The sequence below is a fragment of the Callospermophilus lateralis genome, chromosome 6 (genome assembly GCF_048772815.1).
Source record: "Callospermophilus lateralis isolate mCalLat2 chromosome 6, mCalLat2.hap1, whole genome shotgun sequence".
NCBI classification, from domain to species: domain Eukaryota; kingdom Metazoa; phylum Chordata; class Mammalia; order Rodentia; family Sciuridae; genus Callospermophilus; species Callospermophilus lateralis.
In genome coordinates, this window is record NC_135310.1 from 90,477,331 (window position 1) to 90,482,512 (window position 5,182).

General features: G+C 35.0%; 1 pseudogene; it reads right to left on the reverse strand.

Annotated features, from left to right (window-relative positions):
* Window positions 1-324: 324 nt before the first annotated feature.
* LOC143402506 (dnaJ homolog subfamily A member 1 pseudogene) lies at window positions 325-1,042 on the reverse strand (annotated as a pseudogene).
* Window positions 1,043-5,182: the final 4,140 nt, after the last annotated feature.

Sequence of the window (5,182 nt, forward strand, 5' to 3'; positions counted from 1 at the left end):
TATGAGCCAAAAAAACCCATTTCCTCCTTTTTAGTTGTTCATCTCAGTATTTTTGTCACAGCAACAAAATGCTGAGTAACACAAAGACCTTGGGAAGACATAAATGTATTTTGTACAGACAGACCACAACTTAACAATGGTTCGATTTATTATTTTTTGAGCTTTTATATTTGTGTTTGTTCTTCATTTAAGGTTTAAAACACTACTGTAATTGAATATTAAAACAAAAACAATAGCAAGTTGTGAGATATTATGATTATAGTCCTTCGTTCATTCATTACTGCATATAAAATGCTTGCAGCAAGTGTTATTCACTGACCTGCATTAAGAGGTTTGATGCTGAACACTGCCTCTAGGATGACATTCATCAACCTCATATGCTTCTCCATTATAATGGCACTGTCCTTATTTGGATCAAAGCCCACTAGTTAAACCTGATCCATTTCTTCAATGTCTTCTACTTCCTTCCTCTCAGGTGGAAATTTTTTCATCAAAGAAAGTTTATCAGGAGAGAGAAAGCATTTTTTTCAGGAAAGCATTTTTACCTCAAACATGATAATTAGGTGACCCTTTTCATGTGTTCTATGACAAATTAACCTACCTTCATTGGGCACACATTTTATATCTCCCTGCTTGACAATCTGACCTGGATGAGGGGTGATAACTGTGGTTTGGTTATCAAGAATGAATATGGGCCTTTGAAAGCAACATAATGTTTCAACCAGCTCTATGTCCGTTTACATGTTTTTACATTTCATGGAATAAAAACAGCATGGTCCTTCAGATCTAAGACAATGATAATATCTCCTGGTTCCAGTCCTTGCTCTTGGTCCCTTCACCATGGAATGTTATCTTCTGTCTATTTTTCATGCCTTTATCAACATGAAATTCTAGAATTTTCTTGTCTCTACTATCTTCCTTCCTTTGCAGCTTTTCACCTCTCTTTAGGACTGATCCCTCTCCCATGGCCCTGGTGCTCTATGAACACAGACTAAATTTGCTGAACCATTCCAGGTCCTATCTGATGAATTCTTACTTGCATTCTAGCCATTAGGGCAGCACTCTACTGATCCTTTCTTACCATGTCAACCCTCACATTCATCACAAATCACATTCTTTTCCAGTTTTCTTGTTGCACCATTATATAAATCTTCAAAGGTTACTAAGAGCTGATATACAACATGTTTAACTCTGTTTTCTCTCTGCATCCTTCCTCCTCTTCCAAAAAACAGAAAAGATGTCCATGGGGGGCCCAAGCCACCACCTGCCCCACCTCTTAATGGCATGTTCTCCTCCTTTGTCGTATAATTCCCTTTTCTTGACATCAGAGAGAACTCCATAAGCTTGAGAAAGCTGTTTAAACTTTTCTCTTTCATTTGGATTCTTACCAGGGTGGTTCTTCAAAGCCTGTTTTCTATAAGCTTTTTTTTCGGTTTTTGCTGAGTGGTGTTGGGTTTGACCCTCCCAAACATAAGAGTAACTGGTTTCTTTCACCGTTTTCAGTAGCTGGTGAGTAGGCTAGGGCTGGTGTGTGGAAATAGGAAAGAGTGCATAACTGTGTGTAGCTCAGGTAGCCAATGTTCCTGCACTTCTCATGGAGTTTCTGGAAAGTTCCACCTTAACTTTACAATTTTTTTTTACTTTACAATAATGCAAAAAGAGATATACATTCAACAGAACCTGTACTTTGAATTTTGATTTTTTTTTCCTGGGCTACAGATATGAAGTATAATACTCTCATTGATACTAGCAGGAGCCATTGCTCCTGGTTAGCCATGCTACATACAAGGGTAAATAACTGACGCTTTACTTCACAGTGCATTGTGTTGCTGAGCTATATAATATTTGGTGTGTTAGGTATATTAAATGAATTTTTAAACCATGACATTTGCAACTTGCAATAGGTTTATTGGGATCTAATTCCATCAATTTCTAAAAAATATTTAGAAAATTATTGTTGAAATATAAGACAAAAGTTTACTTAAGTTTACTTGATTAGAACACAGAGCCATATAAAAACCACTATTACTTATCAGAATAATAGTATGGTGATCATATAGAAAATTTTCTTTTCTTTATTTTGTTTTATTTATTTTTTTGGTAGTGGAGATTGAAAACAGGGTTGCTTAACCACTGAACTACATCCCAGCCCTTTTTATTTTTATTTTGAGATAAGGTCCCACTAAGTTTCTTAGAGCCTTGCAAAGTTGGTGGGGTTGGCCTCAAACTTGTGATTCTCCTATCTCAACCTCCAGGAGTTGCTGATATTATAGGCATGTGCCATTGTGTCTGATTAGAAAATTTTCTTGCAGTAGAATTATACACAACTCACCTTCTCTAAACTGGAAGCTTGATAGCAGTAACAGATATCAACATGTAAATCATATTAAGATAGGCTATGATACTTAAATAAGAGCCTTCTGAATTCTGAAAGATTGTGCAGGAATATATTTAAGGACACTGTCATTTTCATCTGTGTAATTTAAATTGTATTGCCAATATGTATTTTAAACTGCTTGTACTAGAAAATTAATCAAAGAATCTTGTGGGTGTTGGCCCACAAGTACAGAAATGTAATGAGACACCATATTTATTTTAGCCCTTAAATCAAGGTTATGAGGCTCTTTTAAGTATGATACTGAGTTTAATGTGTTAATATTACCCCCCGACCCCGACCCACCACCTGCTTTTTTATAAAGCAAGCTTGCTTTATAAATGGGTTCCTTTCTAAATTTCTTCCACAAGGGGAAATAAAAGTAGTTTAGAATTTAAAATAAGCCAATATTTAGAGGTTCACACAACATATTTAACCAGGAAGCCAAATCTTAAATTTAAAAACTTTAATCCAATTATCAAGATATTGGCCTTAAACCACAGTCAAGTTTCTTTTCTCTTCATTTTGTTTGTGGTGGTGAAATAAAACTTGTGGTAGATAGCTTTCTGGTTGATTTCTTAGCATGTTTCCCCTTGTAAGTCTGTGTATATGTGTGTCCTAGAATGGGCTTAGGACTTGCACAAACTGGGGCAATTTTATTTGGAACTCAAGGAGCCGGGAGACCCCAGTTACCATCAGGATTATATATGTTAGCATTAAAAAGTGTTCAAATGTTACTATCAAAACTTTTATCATCAGATACTGGCATTAGTTGAAAGTTCAGTTCAATGGAAACATTATCCCTTGCAAAAGGAATAGCCCAGGTTTAATCTCTGCACTCTTGACAAGTTTCAGACACTATAATCCAATTTGTGAGGGCTTTTGAAAATCATACCCAGTTCATCTTCCTGCTGTCTCTAAATCTAATTCCAACTCTCATATCATTTCTTTTCTTCTCCTCCTCCTTCCTTTTTCTCTTTCTCCTTTTTTACTCCTTCTCCTTCTTCTGAATGCCCTACTCTTAACTCTCTCTGTACTTGAAAATAAAACACAGCCAGATTTATCGTCTCTGCTATAGGTGGTCTGTTAATTACAGTTCACTGTTCCTTAAAGGGAAGCTGCTGGTTGGATAGCCTTGGGGGAGCATAGTTATATTTCACCATGACTTTGATATCTCATTGGAAATTTAATACAAAATATTCCAGGAAGTTTGTACTTTGGACACTGGTTTGTTTTCTCTTCGGGATCTGTGAGCAGACATCTGGGAGCAAGGGGCTTATTCCTTGTTTGCTTTTAGCAACTGTACAGTGAAAGCAGTTTTAAATATAAAGGAGGTTCTGAGTTTTAAATTTTTCACTGAAAGAAAAGCTTTTTACTTTTTGCTCTGACCTACTTAGACTTTACCAAGAGACATTGCTGGAAAAACAAGAACTTTCCTTGTCTCCTGTTGAGATGCCAGAAAAATGATGAGAAGAGCACACCAGGTCCATTTATAAAGTCAAACCCTTTTAAGCCACAACCAACATCATTCAATCCACTTTTCAGACTTTAGGAATTTTTGTAAATTTACAGAAACTTTTTTCTACATGTAAAACATTTCTCCAAACTCTTAGATTCTAGATTTTTATTATTTAGTTTGCTTTCTCTTTCCCCATCCCCCATTTATGTATAAATGTTTATATGTTAAATATGTATATGGGACTTAACTAGTTTATTTGAATATCATATTAAGAAATCTTTTGAAATGTATAAAATAAAATTCTGGCTACAAATAACTTGTTTTTGGAGTTGGATATGCCATTGATATACTCTGAACATCTTGAAATAATTGGAAATTAGATTTCCTTCAGTGATATATTTGTTCTACTTAATTTTTCTGTGCTATCAGGTACTGAAAATAAGGAATGACTAATGCCATACTAAGATAAGATAAATACATATTTGGAAAGGTTTTTGTTTTTTGCAACTGAGGGAAAAATTGGCGGACTATGTTTGGGTGAATACTGTGGATCTTATGAATTCTGATGAAATCTGTTTAAAGTCTTGAATTTTGCTGAGGAAAAAATTTGATTTGACTCAATATTATTGGTTCACCTGGTATAAACTGTGACAATTCTAACTTGTTTTTCCCCAAATTTCCTGTAAGTTACACAAATTTCTCATGTTAAAATATTGCTTTATAATAAATTTTAAAAAATATTTTTTAATTTTTATACTTGGAAACAATGTTTTTATTTTACTCATTTATTTTTATGTGGTGCTGAGCATTGAACCCAGCACCTCCTACGTGCTAGGTGAGTGTTCTACCACTGAGCCACAACCCCAGTGCTGCCCCCCTCCAACTCTAATAATAATTTAATAACATTTAACATGCATGGAATGCTTTCATGTGATGGCCATGTGCTAGGCAACTTAACATTATTTTATTTAATATTAGTACCTCATGTAATAGCTTTAGTAGATAAAGTTGGTTCTGTGAGGTTAGGTGATTTGACCTCATAGCTAGAAGATTGTGCAAATAGGATATGACAATAACAATTGCTAACATTGACACTTTTTAAATTAACACTTTTCGAAGGTTTGGCACTTCAGTCACTAGCCACATTCAAGTGTTCAATAGCCATATGTGGCTAGTAACTACCAGACTGAAAAACAGATTACAGGGCATTCCAACCACCACAAAAAGTTCTTTTCTTTCTTTTTCTCTTCCCCGCCCCTACCCTCAACCACAGAAAGTTCTATTGAATAACACTGCTCCAAAGATTTTATACTAATATTTCCCAATGAAAGTTTAGTGAAATATGTTAA